Genomic DNA, 20111 nt, shown 5'->3' with positions numbered 1-20111 from the left:
ATTAATCTATATTCCTGTTTTTGTTTCAGTACCATACTTATGGATTACTGCAGGTTTGTAGTATAGTCTGAAGTCAGGAAAACTGTTTTCTCCAGCTTAGAATTTTTCACAGAACTAGAACGAAAAATTTTATGCTCTGCATTAAAACACAAAAGACCCTGAATAGCAAAAGCCATCTTGAAGAGACTGTCTTATCTTCACTGTATATTCTTACTTCCTTGTCATAGATTAATTGCTCATATAAATGTGGGTTGATTTCTGATGGCTCTATTCTATTTCATTGATCTCTGTGTCTGTTTTGGTGACAGTATCATACTCTTTATGCTACTGTGGCTTTGATAATTTGAAATCAAGAAGTGTAATACCTCCAGCTTTGTTCTTTCTCAAGACTTTTTTTTAGCTCTTTGGGGTATTTGTATTTCCATACAAATTTTAGAATTATTTTTTCCAGTTTTGTGATAAATTCCATTAGCATTTTGATAGGAATTGCACTGAATCTGTATAATGCCTTGGATAATATGGTAATTTTAACAATATTCAGTTCAGTTCAGTAGCTCAGTTGTGTACAACTCTTTGTGATCCCCTGGGAATGCAGCATGCCAGGCTTCCCTGTCCATCACCAACTCTCAGAGCTTGCTCAAATTCTTGTCCATCAAGTCAGTGATGCCATCCAACCATCTCATCCTCTGTTGTCCCCTTTTCCTCCTGCCCTCAATCTTTCCCAGCATTGGGGTCTTTTCCAATGAGTCAGTTCTTCACATCAGGTGATCAGAGTATTGGAGCTTTAGCTTCAGCATCAGTCCTTCCAATGAATATTCAGGACTGATTTCCTTTAGGATTGACGGGTTGGATCTCCTTGCAGTCCAAGGGACTCTAACAAGGCTTTTCCAACACCACAGTTCAAAAGCATTGATTCTTTGGTGCTCAGCTTTCTTTATGGTCCAACTCTCACATCCGTACATGACTACTGGAACAACCATAGCTTTGACTAAACGAGCCTTTGTCAGTAAAATAACGTCTCTGCTTTTCAGTATTCTGTATAGGTTGGTCATAGCTTTTCTTCCAAGGAGCAAGCATCTTTTAATTTCATGGCTGCAGTAACCATCTGCAGTGATTTTTGAGCCCAAGAAGATAAAGTCTGTCACTGTTTCCATTGTTTTCCCATCTATTTGCCATGAAGTGATGGGACTGGATGCCATGATCTTAGTTTTTAGAATGAGGAGTTTAAGCCAGCTTTTTCACTATCCTCTTTCACTTTCAGCAAGAGGCTGTTTAGTTCCTCTTCACTTTCTGCCATAAGGATGGTGTCATTTGCGTATCTGAGGTTATTTATATTTCTCCTGGCAGTCTTGAGTGCAGCTTGTGCTTCATCCAGCCCAGCATTTAGTATGAGGTACTCTGCATATAAGTTAAATAAACAGGGTGACAATATACAGCCTTAACATACTCCTTTCCCAATTTGGAACCAGTCCGTTGTTTCACATCCAGTTCTAACTGTTGCTTCTTGACCTGCATACAGATTTCTCGGGAGGCAGGTCAAGTGGTCTTGTATTCCCATCTCTTTAAGAATTTTCCAGTTTGTTAATGATCCACACAGTCAAAGACTTGAGTGTAGTCAATGAAGCAGATGATTTAGTCGCTAAGTCGTGTCTGACTCTTGTTACCCAATGGACTGTAGCTTACCAGGCTCCTCTGTTCCTGGGATTCTCCAGGTGACAATACTGGAGTGGGTTGCCATTTCCTTCTCCAGATGATCTTTCCAACCCAAAAATCGAACCTGTGGTCTCCTGCATTTCAGGCAGATTCTGCAATGAAGCAGAAGTAGATGTTAATTCTTCCAGTTCATGAACATGGTATATCTTTCCATCTGTGTGTGTCAACTTCAATTTATTTTATCAGTGCCTTATAGATTTCTATATACAGATCTTTTGCCTCCTTAATTAAATTTGTTTCTAGGTATTTTATTCATTTTGATGTGATGTTAAATGGGATTGTTTCCTTAAATTCTCTTTGTGGTATTTCTTAGTGTATAGAAATGCAATGTATTTCTGTTTATTGAATTTGTGTCCTGAAACTTTACTGGTTTCATTGATGAGTTCTAGTAGTTTGTGTGTGTGTGGCATCTTTAGGATTTTTTATGTATGTCATGTCATCTGCAAACTGTGACAGTGTTGATTCTTTTCTTTCAAGAATCAAGAATTTATTTTTCTTGTTTGATTATTATGGTTGGGAACTTCAATTCTATGTTGAATGAAAGTGGCAAGGATGGTCATCCATGCCTTGCTCCTAATATAGAATAAATAATTTCACCTTTTCATAGGTGAGTACAGTGTTAGCTGCAGACTTGTTATATATAGTCTTTTGAGGTGATCATGTGATTTTTCTTCTTCTATGTGTTAATAAGGTATATCATATTGATTGATTTGTGATACTAGACCATTCTTGCATTCTTGGGATAAATCCCACTTAATCCTGATTTATAATCCTTTTAATACATTGCTCAATTCAGTTTGCTAGTATTTTGTTGAGGATTTTTGCATCTATATTCTTCAGTGATATTGGCCTTTAATTTTCTTTTTTTGTGTGTGATATCTTTGTTTGGCTTTAGTATCAGGGTGATGCTGGCTTCATAGGATGAATTTGGAAGCATTCCTTCCTCTGCATATTTTGGAATAGTTTAAGAAAAATAGGTGTCAACTCTTCTCTAAATGTTTGGTAAAATTCAACTGTGAAGCCATCTGGTCCTGGACTTTTGTTTGGGGGAGGTTTTGTTGTTGTTGTCATTACTAATTCAATTTTGTTACTGATAAATCATCTCTTCACTTTTTTTTTTTTTTTATTTCTTTGTGGTTCAGTCTTGAGAGATTGTACTTTTCTATGAATTCAAACATTTTTTTCTAGGTCTTTCCCATTGGCTCAGTGGTAAAGAATCCTCCTGCAATACAGGAAATTCAGGAGACATGGGTTTGATCCTTGGATCAGGAGGATCCCTGGAGGAAGAAATGGCAACTCCCTCCAGTATTCTTGCCTAGAAAATCCCATGCACAGAGGAACCTGACAGGTTACAGTCCATAGACTCACAAAGAGTTGGACATGACTTAACACACATACATGCAAACGTTTTTTTCTAGGCTATTTTATTGGCATATAACTGAACTGAACTGAATTGTTTGTAGTAATTAATCTTTTATGATCCTTTATATTTCTGTAGTGTCAGTCTTGACTTCTTTTTGCTTTCTGGTTTCATTGACTTCTGCTCTCTCTTAAGGTTAAATGCATTGTAACAACTCTGCATTTTTACTCAACCCTCCTCCTCCCTCGATAACAGTTTACTGTTATCAATTTCCTATTTTACATGTTTTCATGTATTCTTTAACAACTTATTGCTGATATAGATGATTTTACTACTTCTGTCTTTTAACCTTTCTAATAACTTCATATATGGTTAATTTACAGTCTTTACTGTACATTTATATTTACCAATGAGACTTTTGTCTTTTATTATTCTTATATTTCCAGTTGTGTACTTCTCCTTTTTACTTAGAGAAATCCCTTTAACATTTCTTGTAAAGCTGGTTTGATAGTGGTGAACTCTTTTAGTATTTGTTTACAAAACATTTTTAAATTTTTGTTTTTAATTGAAGGAGAGTTGCTTTACAATATTGTGTTAGTTTCTGCTATACATAAACATGAATCAGCCGTAGGTATACATATGTTCCCCTCTCTTGAACCTCCCTCCCACTTCCTACCCATCCCACCCCTCTAGATTGTTACAGAGCACCAGATTTGAGCTCCCTGCATCATACAGCCAAATTTTCACTGGGTATCTATTTTACATATTATAATGTATATGTTTCAATTCATCCCTCCCTCTCCTCCCCCCACTGTGCCCACAAGTCTGTTCTCTATATCTGTGTCTCCATTGCTACCATGCAGATAGGCTTGTCAGTACCATCTTTTTAGAGTCCATATATATACATTAATATACATTTGTTTTTCTCTTTCTGACTAATTTTATATAATAGACTCAAGGTTCATTTACCTCATTAGAACTGACTCAAATGCATTCATTTTTATGACTGAGTAATATTCCACTGTATATATGTGCCACAACTTCTTTATCCATTCATTTGGCAATGGGCATCTAAGTTGCTTCCATGTCCTAGCTATTGCAAATAAAGCTACAGTCAACATTGGTATACGGAGAAGGCAATGGCACCCCACTCCAGTACTCTTGCCTGGAAAATCCCATGGATGGAGGAGCCTGGTAGGCTGCAATCCATGGGGTCGCTGAGGGTCAGACACAACTGAGTGACTTCACTTTGACTTTTCACTTTCATGCATTGGAGAAGGAAATGGCAACTCACTCCAGTGTTCTTGCCTGGAGAATCCCAGGGATGGGGGAGCCTGGTGGGCTGCCATCTATGGGGTCGCACAGAGTCGGACACGACTGAAGTGACTCAGCAGCAACATTGGTATACATGTGTCTTTTGATCTCTCCATCAAATCTAAATGAAAATCTTACTGGGTATACTATTTTTGTAGGTTTCTCCCTTTCATCATCATGCCACTCTCTTCTGGCCTGCAAAGTTTCTGCTGAAAAATCAGCTAATAGACTCATGAGAGTTCCCTTGTATGTAGCTTCTTGAAAGCCTGTTTCTCTGGAGGCTTTTTAATATTTTCTCTTTATCTTTAATTTTTGCTGCTTTAATTATAATGTTTTTTGGTGTGGCTCTCTATGACTTGATTCTGGTTGAGACTCCCTATGTTTCCTGGATCTGGATATCTATTTCCTTTCCAGGTTGGGGAAGTTTTCAGTTCTTATGTATTCAGATATGTTCTGTGACCCCTTCTCTCTCTCTCTTCTCCTTCTGCTGCTGCTGCTAAGTCACTTCCGTCGTGTCCAACTCTGTGCGACCCCATAGATGGCAGCCCACCAGGCTCCCCCATCCCTGGGATTCTCCAGGCAAGAACTCTGGAGTGGGTTGCCATCCCCTTCTCCAATGCATGAAAGTGAAAAGTGAAAGTGAAGTCGCTCAGTCATGTCCAACTCTTAGCGACCTCATGGACTGCAGCCCACCAGGCTCCTCTGCCCATGGGATTTTCCAGACAAGAGTACTGGAGTGGGTGCCATTGCCTTCTCTTCTCTTTCTGGGACTCCTCTAATGTGAATGTTAATATACTTGATGTTGCTACTGAGGTGTCTTAATCTCTCATTTCTTTTTATTATTATTTTTTGCTGTTTCAGTGGTTTCCACTATGCTATCTTTCAGCTCACTGATGCATTTCTCTGTATTATCTACTCTAGTGCTGATTTCTTCCAGAGTGTTTTTGTTCGTTTGTTTTAGTTATTGTAATTTTCATCTCTGTTTGGTTCTTTATATTTTCTCTTAGTTCAAAGCTTCTAACTTATCTTGTTCATCCATTCTTCTCCTGAGTTTTTGAACATCTTTATGATCATTATCTTGAATTCTTTACTGGATAGATCACTTATCTCAACTTTTACTTAATTCATTTTGGGGGGACTTTGTCATGTTCCTTCATTTGGAATATATTCTTCTAATTTGCTGTTTTTATTTCTATATATTTGGTGTGTTGATTATGTTTCTCGACCTTGGAGAAGTGACCTTTAGAAGATGCCCTATATGTCCCAGAAGCACACTCCTCTTTGATCACCAGAGCTACATGTGCTAGGGGGTCTTCCCACGTAAGCTGCATGGGTCCTTCTGTTGTAGTGGACTTTCTACTATAGGTGACCTCCAGTCTGGCTTGTTTCCAGGTCTGCCTTCTGTGGAGGTTTCTGACTGCTGGTGGGCAAGGTGGGGTCATGAAGCAGCTTGCTGTAGAACTCAAGGAACCTCAGAACTTGTGCTGGCCTACTTGTGGGTGGAGCTACCTTTTAAGGTAGATGGTTGCAGGGCTGGGCATCCCAGATGTGGCGTTAACTTGCTCGTGGGCAGAGCCTGTTTTTTTTACAGGACTGTCTGTGGAGTCTGAGTTGTTTTAAAGCTGGTATTGGCCTACTGGTCAGTGGGTCTGGGTCCCAGGTCAGATTTCTGAGGGGTCTAGAGTTTTAGAATGGGTATTGGCCTGCTGGTTGGTGAGGTTGGGGTCCTGGGGGATCCCAGAGCTGATAACTGCTGGTAGATAGAAGCAGGACATGCGGCCTCTGGCTACAGGGTTTTGGGAGTCCTAGTGGAGCTGGTGTCAGCTCACCAGTGTATGGGGCCAAATCCTGGGGCAGCTGGACGAGGGGCTCAAGGTGTGCCAGGGCTGGTGTTGGTCTGCTCATGGGAGAGGCTGGGTGATCTTTGGGGTTGGTGCTGCCCTTTTTGTAGGTGGGCTGTATCCTGACATGGCAGGCTGAGAGGCTGTGGTGGTACTGGTGCCCACTGATATATGGAACGGGGCACACAGCATCCTGGGGCTGGTGCCTGCCTCCTGATGGGTGGATTTGGGCCCAGAGTTTCTGGTTGCAGGGCCCAGGGGCTCCTGGGCCTAGTGCCAGTACACTGGTGTATGGTGTTCTGGGACTTGTAGTGAATAAGGCCAGGTCCCACTATTTCCCATGGTCTTCTTCTGGCTTTCCTGAAAGTAAGTCCCACTGGCCTTCAAAGCCAGTTGTTCTGGGGGCTTGTCTTTCCACTTCAGGACCCCTAAGCTGAGGACGCTTATGCAGGGCTTGGACTCCTTGCTTCTTGAGAAGAACGTCTGTAATTACCATAATTATTATCACTTCCTTCTGTTTGTGGATCACCCACTTAGGGGTGTGGGTCTTGAATGCACCGCATCGCCACCCCTCCTACCCATCTTGCTGTGTTGCCCTCTTTATATCTTAGTTGTATATCTTTTTTTGCTAGTCTTCCAGTCCTTCTGGTCAATAATTCCTTTGTAAATAGTTATAGTTTTGGAGTGCCCATTGGAGGAGGTAAGCCCCGGGTCTTCCTACTCCTCCGTACTACTGGTCACTCTTTTGTTGAGTGTATCTTTGATCAGTCTTTTTAGTAGTTGTGTTTGGTTACACACATATCCAAGTCTACTGATGACTACACTTTACCATTTCAAATGGATTCCAGAAATTCTACCTCCTTTTACATCTCTTTACCCTATCCTTTTATAATAAAATTATCTTACATGTTCTCTCTACATATATTGAAAATCACATTAGACTGTATTCTTTTCTTCAATGATAAAGCATTATTCAGAGAACACAGAGGTGTAAATTTTGTGTTGACCTATATTTTTGCCCTTATCATCTTTTTTCTTCCTTCCTGATATTTCAAATTTCTTTCTTTTGTTATCGCCTTTCTTTTTAGAGAACTTCCTTAGCCATTCTTTCAGAATAAGTTTGCTAGCAACACATTCTCTTACTTTTCCTTTATTTGGGAATGTTTTATTCTCTCTGAATTCCTAAAAGATATTCTTGCTGGATTTAGAAGTCTGGTTTAACAAATATTTTATTTCAGTTCTTGAAAAATATTGTGCCATTTCCTTCTGGCCTTTAAGGTTTCTGATAATAAGTTGTTATCATTTGAGACTTTTTCTCCTATTGCTGTATTAATTGCTCAGTTGTGTCTGACTTCTGTGACCCCATGAATTCTGTCCATGGAATTCTCTAGTCAAGAATACTGGAGTGGGTTACCATTTCCTTCTCCAGGGGGTTCTTTCTGACCCAGGGATTGAACCCAAGTCTCCTGCATTGCAGGTAGATTCTTTATCATCTGAGCCACTAGGGAAGCACTTTTCCTCTATAAGTAATGCATTGTTTTTCCTCTAACTGGTTTCAACATTTTTGTGCTGTTTTTAATTTTCAGAGGGTTGATTATAATGTATCTTGGCATGAATTTCTTTCAGTTCAGTCGCTCAGTTGTGTCCAACTCTTTGCGACCCCATGAATCGCAGCATGCCAAGCCTCCCTGTTCATCACCAACTCCTGGAGTTCACCCAAACTCACGTCCATCGAGTCAGTGATGCCATCCAGCCATCCTATCCTCTGTCATCCCCTTCTCCTCCTGCCCCCAATCCCTCCCAGCATCGGAGTCTTTTCCAATGAGTCAACTCTTCGCATGAGGTGGCCAAAGTATTGGAGTTTCAGCTTCAGCATCAGTCCTTCCAATGAACACCCAGGACTGATCTCCTTTAGGATGGACTGGTTGGATCTCCTTGCAGTCCAAGGGACTCTCAAGAGTCTTCTCCAACACCGCAGTTCAAAAGCATCAATTCTTCAGTGCTCAGCTTTCTTCACAGTCCAACTCTCACATCCATCCATGACGACTGGAAAAACCATAGCCTTGACTAGACGAACCTTTGCTGGCAAAGTATTGTCTCTGCTTTTGAACATGCTGTTAGGTTGGTCAGAACTTTCCTTCCAAGGAGTAAGCATCTTTTAATTTCATGGCTGCAATCACCATCTGCAGTGATTTTGGAGCCCCCCAAAATAAAGTCAGCCACTGTTTCCACTATTTCCCCATCTATTTCCCATGAAGTAATGGGACCAGATGCCATGATCTTCGTTTTCTGAATGTTGAGTTTTAAGCCAATTTTTTCACTCTCCTCTTTCACTTTCATCAAGAGGCTTTTTAGTTCCTCTTCACTTTCTGCCATAAGGGTGGTGTCATCTGCATATCTGAGGTTATTGATATTTCTCCCGGCAATCTTGATTCCAGCTTGTGCTTCTTCCAGCCCAGCGTTTCTCATGATGTACTCTGCATAGAAGTTAAAAAGAATACATTTGAATCAGTTCTAATGAGGTGGATGAAACTGGAGCCTATTATACAGAGTGAAATAAGCCAGAAGGAAAAACATCAATACAGTATACTAACGCATATATATGGAATTTAGAAAGATAGTAACAATAACCCGGTGTATGAGACAGCAAAAGAGACACTGATGTATAGAACAGTCTTATGGACTCTGTGGGAGAGGGAGAGGGTGGGAAGATTTGGGAGAATGACATTGAAACATGTAAAATATCATGTAAGAAATGAGTTGCCAGTCCAGGTTCGATGCACGATACTGGATGCTTGGGGCTAGTGCACTGGGACGACCCAGAGGGATGGTATGGGGAGGGAGGAGGGAGGAGGGTTCAGGATGGGGAACACATGTATACCTGTGGCGGATTCATTTTGATATTTGGCAAAACTAATACAATTATGTAAAGTTTAAAAATAATAAAAAAAAGAAACAACAACAACAACAAAAATAAGCAGGGTGACAATATACAGCCTTGATGTACTCCTTTGCCTATTTGGAACCAGTCTATTGTTCCATGTCCAGTTCTAACTGTTGCTTCCTGACCTGCATATAGGTTTCTCAAGAGGCAGGTCAGGTGGTCTGGTATTCCCATCTCTTTCAGATTTTTCCACATGAATTTCTTTGGGTTTACCCTATTTGGAATTTGCTTAGCTTTTTGAATCTATAGGTTATGTTTGTCGTCAAATGTAGGAGCTTTTCAGGCATTATTTCTATGAATATCTTTTCAGCTTTTACCTGTTTCTCTTCTTCTTCTGGAACTCCAGTGTCACAAAAATTGGACTTTTTTTTTGGTATCATTCACCCATTTGATGATATTTTGAATGCTAGTCTTTTTCCCAGTATGCATAATACTGTTTACTTTCAAAGTCATGAAAGAGCTGTTTTGTGCATTTTTTAATAGATTTTACACTTGCAGTCAGTGGAAGAAATAAGATGGGATGTGCTTCCTTCACCTAACCCAGAACTAGAACCTTCTCATTTTATTTTGAATCTTTACCCAACTGGAGGGTCTAGAGAGAGAAAAAAAAAAAATTTATTTTTCTAATTCTGCAAGTTCTTGCCTTTCTATACTCTGTCTATGTTCTGATTGCAAAGTGGCTAGTGTTTGACTCTTATCTCTTTTACTATTTTACTATATACAACTAGATTAGTTGTATAGTAATTAGTTGTATAGTAATTAGTCAACACTTTCAAAACTCTTGCTGCAAATAATATTTTCAATGTCAAAATCAAGTTAATTTTTATTCCCCATGTTGCCACAGGAATCAGTTTTTAACAATTTCTGGACCATTAACAACATAAGTTGTCATTTTCCTGCTTGTGTTAAGGGTTTCATTGCTGCTTTTCCAGCCTTACTCTCTACCGAGTCCTGAAGCTGATGCTACCTATTTTCAGGGTTTTATTTCAGTATAGCCCCAATCTTAGGTACTGATTTCTTTATCCGTTTGCTTTTGAGGCATGACCACTCCAAAATTAAGTCCTTTAAAAAACCCAACTATTTGTAATTTTTCATGAGTGTAGGGATCTGTTGCATGGTTTTGCTTAGTGGATTTTAGTTGGGTCTGCTAATGTGTCTGTGGTCAGCTTGAGGACCAAAAAGAGGCAATTTAAATAGAACATTATTGGTTTTTCAGCACAACAGAGGGACACACAGGAAGAACATGGATGCCACTCAGCAGGCTGGCATCCATGGGAATCATGTGGTCATGGAGAATGCAACATCTCCTGGCCCCTTGGAGTTCCAAAATCTTAAATATATTCTTTCTTATTATGGGACTCCATTCCAGACTCTTTTGCACCTCTCTTGGTGATAAAACATTCACTGAGACATTCTAATCCATTTCTGGAAGGCTGTTAAAACCAGTTTATTTAGTCTTCTGTGAGTCCTGTTAGCTCACCTGGGACTGCTTTTTCAGGCTCCGTGAAGGTGAGCATAGCAGCTGGATTGCTTTTGTCCTAATGAGGTCCTCAGCTTCTCTGCCACTGGCTGGAGTTAAATAGCTTCAGGTAACAGCCCCAGACACCCTGATTGTCAGGCCCTTCTGTAGAGATCCAGAGATGATAGAAACACACAGGGATGGTAGTGGACACATTTAAGATGGGGTTGAGTGTCAGAAAGTGGTCAGGGCCTTGAGGCAGGGAAGCCATCCCCAGGCAGTGGGCTTAGCAAGCCACTGTCCTATAAGTAAAACACATTGTCCTTTTTACTTTAATTTGCCGGGTTTTTTTCTCTTTTTTTAAGTGAGATTAGGTCACCGCCTCTGCACTGCTTTCTCGAGAACTGACACTTTCAGTGCGAATGAAGCTAATGATGAGAGACAATATTTTAATGTTAATTAGATATTCCATGTGTCTTAGTTCATCAGAGAACCATTGCGCTTTTATGTATCAGATGAAAGCACAGCTCTTGCTTGGAGGAAAACAGAATACACAGAAAAAAATATTTTCCGTTTTGTAATTATTCAAATTATTGTTGCTTTTTAGAAAAATTCAGAAGACTTTGAGAGGGCAGAAGGATACTTAGCAATAACACAACTGCATGGCAGGAAGCCACTGAAGAGCCTCAAAGACCCTCTTCGTTCTCTTTCAGAAAACATTGTTAAAAGCTGTAATCTCCAATTAGGAAACAATCTCTCCAAGAGTTACTCGGAGTGGCCTTGTTAGATGAACGAGAGGTGGTAGGACCAAGCCTCCTTCTGAATGGGCCTACCCAGGAGAAAAGAGCCAAAAAGCATGCAAGAAGTCCCCTGGGTCCTTCGGACTCTAAAGTGTCAACACTTAAGTTGGAAGAAAAACACTGGCATAAACGTGGTGAGTTAATACCTCTTTAAGGTCACTTAAAAATAATGATCGGAAAAAGAATGAAGACAATTCTGTTCTCTCTGTGAGTTCCATTTTCCTGTCAATAAAATGAACATACTGAACTAACGCAGGAATTCTAAATAAACTATACCATGTTTTCTCTAACCTCTAAAATGTATAGTTCAGTTACAGGGTCAAGGTGGAAACTTTTAAATTGCATATGTCTAAGTGATCCTGTTACTGATGGGAATATGTTGCACCCTTCTGGCAGGTTGTCCTGCCAACTGTCCTTCTTTAGTTTTAGAATTAGCTGACCTCACTTGATAGGTGAATGTGTTTTGTCGCTCATTCATGTCCAATTCTCTGCGACCCCATGGACTGTAACCCTCCATGTTACAGTTTCCCCTGTCCGTGGGGATTCTCCAGGCAAGAACACTGGAGTGGGTTGTCATGCCCTCGTGAATTAATGGTTGACATTTATGGATGAAAGACTTATTTATTGTTTTTATTTTTTACTTTTGAAGTTTTTTCTCAAAAATTTGAAATAATTTTGGATTTACAGAAAAGTTGCAAAGAGTCCTTTTAGACAGTTTCCCTTAATGTTGATATTTTGCATAATTATGGTAGACTTGTTGAAACATTGATGAATTATTATTAACTAATCCAAACTTTATTTGGATTTCATCACTTTCCCCTCTAATGCCCTTTTCCTGTTCCAGTTTCCAATGCTACTATCTAGCATTCAGAAAATTTTATTTTTATGTGTAAATTTCTATGCCAAGTACTATTTGGTTAGGTTTATGAATCAAAGAATGGTTCATGGCCCCCACACTTCAGAAACACATGAGCCTGGAGGCAGTACCATATGTGCAGAAAAATTCAAGCATCCTTGTTCCTAGATCATCAAGACATAATGCACGAGGTTTGAGGGCAGATGGTTCAACCTGGTCAGGTAAGACCATGTATATTGGCAGCCTTGAAATGTGGTGGGAATGTGGACTTCTTCCCTTTGGATTCTCTGACCAGGGCCAGTAAGTGTACGGGATCAGTAAGTCAAATTCCTGAAAAATATCTCAACAAGTTTCTCTCCACCACATACCCAATATATCTTTCTTTTGCTTCTTTGCATTATGCAGACTCAACTTGGAGTGTATGGATAATTACTCTTCATCAGAAAGAATAACCCAAATAAAATTGGCAAAACTTTTTAAATGATTAACATCAATTGTAGTCAGTGTGGGAAAATGGACACTCCTTTGAACTGCCTTTGGAAGAAAAAACCGATGCATTCTTCAAGGGAATTTGTATTTTATGTCATCAAAATATGCCTCCTCATTGACCCAGTTAGCTCAAAAGTTACTTGGTACAGTATTGTTTACAATAGCAACACATTAGAAGAAACAAACATTTAGCCAAGATTATTTAGACAAAGTATAAAATACACATATAAAATTAATGCATATCTTAAAAATGAATTATAAAAAAAAATTTCATGACACAAATGGTTATGTAATACTACTCCAAAGAAAGAATTTTACAAATAGTTATGTACAGTATGACTTATTTTTGTTTATATACATGTTTGTATCTTGAACATTTCCCTTTCTAAATATATCAGTAGTGATTTTCTCTGGGAAGTGGGAATTATTAAAACCAGCTCTATTGAGATAAAGTTCACATATCACACATTTCCTACAATTAAGTTGTGCAATTCAGATTTTAGTACATTTACAGGGTTGTACATTACAACCTGTAGAAGTGAACAGTTTGTACATTTTCATCAAAGATGAAAAGATGGTGGAGTAGAAGGACGTGCACTCATCTCCTGCGAGAGCTCCAAAATTGCAACTCGCCGCTGAACAACCATAGACAGGAGAATGTTGGATCCCACTGAAGAAAGATACCTCACATCCAAGGGCAAAGGAAAAACCTCAACAAGATAGTAGGAGGGAAATTCTAAATGTTCAAGCTGGATTTAGAAAATGCAGAGGAACCAGAGATCAAATTGCCAACATCCGTTGGATCATAGAAAAAGCAAGAGAATTCCAGAAAAATATCTACTTCTGCTTCATTGACTATACTAAAGTCTTTGACTGTGTGGGTCACAACAAACTGGACAATTCTTAAAGAGATGGGAATACCAGACTACCTTCCTTGCCTCCTGAGAAATCTGCAGGTCAAGAAGCAACCAGACATGGAACAATGGACTGGTTCCAAATTGGGAAAGGAGTACATCAAGGCTGTATATTGTCACCCTGCTTATTTAATCTATATGCAGAATACATTGTATGGAATGTCAGCCTGGATGAAACACAAGCTGGAATCAAGATTGCTGGGAGAAATACCAATAACCTCAGATACACAGATGATACCATCCTTATGGCAGAAAGTGAGGAGGAACTAAAGAGCCTCTTGATGAAAGTGAAAGAGGAAAATGAAAGAGCTGGCTTAAAACTCAGCATTCGAAAAATGAAGATCATGGCATCTGGTCCCATCACTTCATGGCAAATAGATGGTGAAACAGTGAGAGACTTTATTTTGGGGAGCTCCAAAATTACTGCAGATGGTGACTGCAGCCATGAAATTAAAAGATGCTTACTCTTCGGAAGAGAAGTTATGACAAACTTAGCATATTAAAAAGCAGAGACATTACTTTGCCAACAAGGGTCCATCTAGTCAAACCTATGGTTTTTCCAGTAGTCATGTATGGATGTGAGAATTGGACCATAAAGAAAACTGAGTGCCAAAGAATTGATGCTTTTGAACTGAGGTATTGAAAGAGACTCTTGAAAGTTCCTTGTACTTCAAGGAGATCAAACCAGGCAATCCTAAAGGAAATCAGTCCTGAATACTCATTGGAAAGACTGATGTTGAAGCTGAAGCTCCAATATTTTGTCCACCTGATGCAAAGAACTATTCCCCTCATTGTAATAGACCCTGATATTGGGAAAGATTGAGGGCATGAGGAGAAAGGGATGACAGAGGATGAGGTGGTTGGATGGCATCACTGACTTGATGGACTTGAGTTTGAGAATGCTCCAGGAGTTGGTGATGGACAAGGAAGCCTGACATGCTGCAATCCATGGGGTTGCAGAGTCAGACATGACTGAGCGACTGAACTGAACTGATACTTATCATCACAATCTAATTTTAGAACACTTTCTTCACCCCAAAAAGAAATCCTGCAATACTGTTGCTCCCTATTACACTTCCCTACAAGTCCTGGGAACACGAACCACTAACTTACATTTGTTCCTATTGTTTTGCCTGTTATGGACATTCTGTATCAGTGGAATGAAGATGTGGCCTTTGGGGACTGACTTCTTTCAGTTAGTTCAGCCGAGGTTTGGCCATGTTGCAGCATGTATCAAGTAATATATTCCTTTTTATTGCTGGATTATAATAATACATTTTTTGTATATACCACAGTTACTTTTTTATTCATCATTTGATAGGTGTGGATTGTTTCCTTTTTGTAGCTATTATGAATAATGCTGCTATGAATGTTGATTTGTATACAAGATTGTGTTAGAGCTCTACTTTTACATATTGGGTATATACCTAGGAGTGAAATTGTGGGGTCACATGATAATTCCATGTTTAACTTTTTGAGGACTTTCCAACTATTTTGTAAAATGGCTGCACAGTTTTACATTCACACCAGAAATGCACGAGGGTTTCAATTTCTTCACATTCTCATCAACACTTGATATTGTCTGTCTTTTTAAATACATTCATTGTGGTATATGTAAAGTGGTTTCTTAGAGTTTTGGTTTGTAGATCCTTAAAGTCTAATGATGTTGAACATCTTCATATGAACTTATCGGGCTTTGTATATCTTCTTTAGCAAATTGTCTATTTGGATTATGTGGCCAATTTTTAATTGGGCTATTCATCTTTTTATTATTTAGTTTGTTATTAGGTTGCATGAATTCTTTTGGGCTTCCCTAGATATTCTTGATATAAGTGCCTTATGAGATATATGATTTTCAAATATTTTCCCTTATTCTGTGTGTTACCTTTTCACTTTCTTGATTATATAATTTGTAACACAGAAATTTTTACTTTGACAAAATCTAATTCATTTATTTATTTTTGTCTTTTGTCCCTGTTTCCTCGGTGACTCAGATAGTAAAGAATCTGCCTGCAAGGCAGGAGTCCGGAGCTCGATCCCTTGGGTGAGAAGGTCCCTTGGAGGAGGGCATGGCAACTCATTCCTAGTATTCTTGACTGGAGAATCCTAGGGACAGAGGAGTCTGGCAGCCTACAGTCCATGGGGTCACAAAGAGTCAGACATGACCGAGTGACTTAGGCTGCATGCTTTATGTGTTGTATCTGAGAGCATTTCCTAATACAAATCACAAACATTTTTGCATGTTTTCTCTGAAGAACTTTATAGATTTAACTTTTACATTTAAATGTATTACCAATGTTGAGTTAATTTTTATGTGTAAGTGTGAGGTAGGGATACAACTTCTTTCTTCCACATGTGGATATACAGTTGTCCTAGCACCATATGTTGAAAAGACAAATCTTTCTCTATTGAATGTCTTGGCACCCTTGCCAAGACTGTATGGAATCGTTGCATATATACACAGGATTTATTTATTGGACTGTGGTCTCTATCCCTTACGTCACTACCACGCTCTCTTGATTACCATGCTGCATAATAAGTTATGAAATAGGTAGCCTTGTAGTAAGGTATGAGATATGTGAGTTCTTTTCTAAGATTGTTTTGGCTATTCTCTATCATAAATTTCTGAAATTTCTACAAAAATGTGACTGGATTTTGCAAGGGATTATATTGAATCTGAAGACCAATTTGGACAGTATTAAGTCTTCCTCAGTGATCAATGCAAAGAAATAGAGGAAAACAACAGAATGGGAAAGACTACAGATCTCTTCAAGAAAATTAGAGATACCAAGGGAACATTTCATGCAAAGATGGGCTCAATAAAGGACAGAAATGGTATGGATCTAACAGAAGCAGACGATATTAAGGTGGCAAGAATACATAGAAGAACTGTACAAAAAAGATCTTCATGACCCAGATAAACACGATGGTGTGATCACTCATCTAGAGCCAGACATCCTGGAATGTGAAGTCAAGTGGGCCTTAGAAAGCATCACTACGAACAAAGCTAGTGGAGGTGATGGAATTCCAGTTGAGCGATTTCAAATCCTGAAAGATGATGCCCTGAAAGCGCTGCACTCAATATGCCAGCAAATTTGGAAAACTCAGCAGTGGCCACAGGACTGGAAAAGGTCAGTTTTCATTCCAATCCCAAAGAAAGGCAATGCCAAAGAATGCTCAAACTACCACACAATTGCACTCATCTCACACACTAGTAAAGTAATGCTCAAAATTCTCCAAGCCAGGCTTCAGCAATACGTGAACCATGAACTTCCAGATGTTCAAGCTGGTTTTTTTTTTTTTTTTAAATTCTTAAGAATACCATAAGGGTATTTAATGGTTGGAGTTCATTTCTTTTTTTTTTTTTTTTTGTTCAAGTTTTATATTTTCATATTTATTATTATTTTTTTAAAATAATTTTTAACATTTTTAAATTTCAGGTATACACATTAGAAAAGGCAGAGGAACCAGAGATCAAATTGCCAACATCCACTGGATCACTGAAAAATTAAGAGAGTTCCAGAAAAACATCTATTTCTGCTTTATTGACTATGCCAAAGCCTTTGACTGTGTGGATCACAATAAACTGTGGAAAATTCTGAAAGAGATGGGAATACCAGACCACCTGACCTGCCTCTTCAGGAACCTACATGCAGATCAGGAAGCAGCAGTTAGAACTGGACATGGAACAACAGACTGGTTCCAAATAGAAAAAGGATACGTCAAGGCTGTATATTGTCACCCTGCTTATTTAACTTATATGCAGAGTACATCATGAGAAATGCTGGCCTGGAAGAAGCACAAGCTGGAATCAAGATTGCCAGGAGAAATATCAATAACCTCAGATATGCAGATGACATCACCCTTATGGCAAAAAGTGAAGAGGAACTAAAAAGCAGCTTGATGAAAGTGAAAGAGGAGAGTGAAAAAATTGGCTTAAAACTCAACATTCAGAAAATGAAGATCATGGCATCTGGTCCCATCACTTCTTGGGAAATAGATGGGGAAACAGTGGAAACAGTGTCAGACTCTATTTTGGGGGGCTCCAAAATCACTGCAGATGGTGATTGCAGCCATGAAATTAAAAGATGCTTACTCCTTGGAAGGAAAGTTATAACCAACCTAGACAGCATATTCAAAAAAAGCAGAGACATTACTTTGCCAACAAAGGTCTGTCTAGTCAAGGCTATGGTTTTTCCAGTGGTCATGTATGGATGTGAGAGTTGGACTATAAAGAAAGCTGAGCACTGAAGAATTGATGCTTTTGAACTGTGGTGTTGGAGAAGACTCTTGCAAGTCCCTTGGACTGCAAGGAGATCCAACCAGTCCATCCTAAAGGAGATCAGTCCTGGGTGTTCATTGGAAGGACTGATGCTGAAGCTGAAACTCCAATACTTTGGCCACCTCATGCGAAGAGTTGACTCATTGGAAAAGACTCTGATGCTGGGAGGGATTGGGGGCAGGAGGAAAAGGGGACAACAGAGGATGAGATGGCTGGATGGCATCACCGAGTTGACGGACATGAGTTTGGGTAAACTCCGGAGTTGGTGTTGAACAGGGAGGCCTGGCGTGCTGCGATTCATGGGGGTCGCAAACAGTCGGACACAACTGAGGGAGTGAGCTGACCGACTGAATTCTTATCCATGACCATGGGATATCTTTGCCTTTATTTATAGTTTCTCTAAATTTTCCACAATGTTTTGTACTTTACATATACAAATTTTGTACCTTTTGGTTTAGTTTATTTATAAGCAATTTATTATTTCTAATGTTATTGAAAATGAACTCATTTTCTTAATTTCATTTTCAGATTGTTTATTGTCAGTGTATAGAAATTAAATTGGTTTTGTATATTGATCTTATATCCTACAACTTTGCTGAACTCATTTATCAGTCTGATAAGTGTATTTGTGTGTTTTTGTGGGTGTATTCCTTCATTGTTTCTTTATACCAATAGAACAATTTGTGCTTCCTCCTTTCGAATCTTGGTGCTTTTCTTTTCTTTTTTTGTCTAATTTTCCTGGCTGACTTGAGTAGAATATGTTGTGAAGTGGCAAGAGAGTCTTGTCTTCTTTTTTCTTATCTTTATCTAAAGGCAGAATATATATTCCTCCTCCCACCATAAATTTTAATATTGCTGATTTTCTAAAAATCTTTCTTCCTTTGCTTACATGTATTTGTTAATTTTACATAATGTACTGGCACTTTTGTAATTTAAAAGTTAGTAAGAAAAAGGAATAAATGTCAAAGATCCTAACAGCTAATATTTGTCTGTGGTGGGGCAGATATGGAAGAGGAGTCTAAATGACCTGCTTTTGTTGTGGGGACCATGTACTGGTGTTTTCATATTTCTGTTTTCTCTGATGATCCAAGGCAGCCAAGGAACAAGTAGTAGGGTAGAGAGGAGCAGAAGCTATTCATGAATGTGAGAACCATGCCACACTTTCCAAGGAACCAAAGGAGAGATAGTCCCGGGGTCAGAAAGTACACTGCTAAAAAAATGGGTTCAGTTCAATTCAGTTCAGTCGCTCAGTCATGTCCGACTCTTTGCGACCCCATGAATCGCAGCACACCTGGCCTCCCTGTCCATCACCAACTCCCGGAGTTCACTCAAACTCATGTCCATCGAGTCAGTGACGCCATCCAGCCATCTCATCCTCTGTCATCCCCTTTTCCTCTTGCCCCCAATCCCTCCCAGCATCAGAGTCTTTTCCAATGAGTCAACTCTTCTCATGAGGTGGCCAAAGTACTGGAGTTTCAGCTTTAGCATCATTCCTTCCAAAGAACACCCAGGGCTGATCTCCTTTAGAATGGACTGGTTGGATCAAGCAAATGAATTGGGTGTTGCCAAAAGGGCTTTCTCTGGTGGTTTAGTGGTAAGGAATCCATCTGCCAATGCAGGTGACACAAGAGGTGCAGATGCAATCCCTAAGTCAAGAAGATCTCCTGGAGAAGGAAATGGCAAGCCACTCCAGTATTATTGCCTGCGAAATCCCATGGACGGAGGAGCCTGGCAAGCTACAGTCCGTGGGTTGCAAGAGTAGGACACAACTTAGTGATTAAATCATGAAAGCAGGTTGAGTTTCCCCCAAAGCAAACCCTGAAACAAGAATTTAAGTGCAGGTCACTTATTTGGGAGATGAGCCTGGGAAGAACAGTATGGGAAAGAGGAAGTGAAATTGGGAAGGGAAGAAACCAATGTAGAGTATGTCGATGTGTAAGATATGTCAGTGGGCAACTGGGGACTCCAGAAAGCTGTGGAAACACCTCAGTGTGGTCCCATATGAAGGTCAAGGAAGCTGGAGTGTTTATCATCAGCTATCTCTTGTCCTTTGAGACACAGCAAGAACATACATTGCCCAGTACATCAGGCCTGACTGAGGGGTTGCCATGCTCCTGTGGTCAGTGAGGGTCTGCAGAC

The sequence above is a fragment of the Bos indicus x Bos taurus genome, chromosome 18 (assembly GCF_003369695.1).
Source record: "Bos indicus x Bos taurus breed Angus x Brahman F1 hybrid chromosome 18, Bos_hybrid_MaternalHap_v2.0, whole genome shotgun sequence".
Lineage (NCBI taxonomy): Eukaryota > Metazoa > Chordata > Mammalia > Artiodactyla > Bovidae > Bos > Bos indicus x Bos taurus.
The sequence above is the reverse complement of the archived record's forward strand: the minus strand, read 5'-3'. Positions refer to the sequence as shown.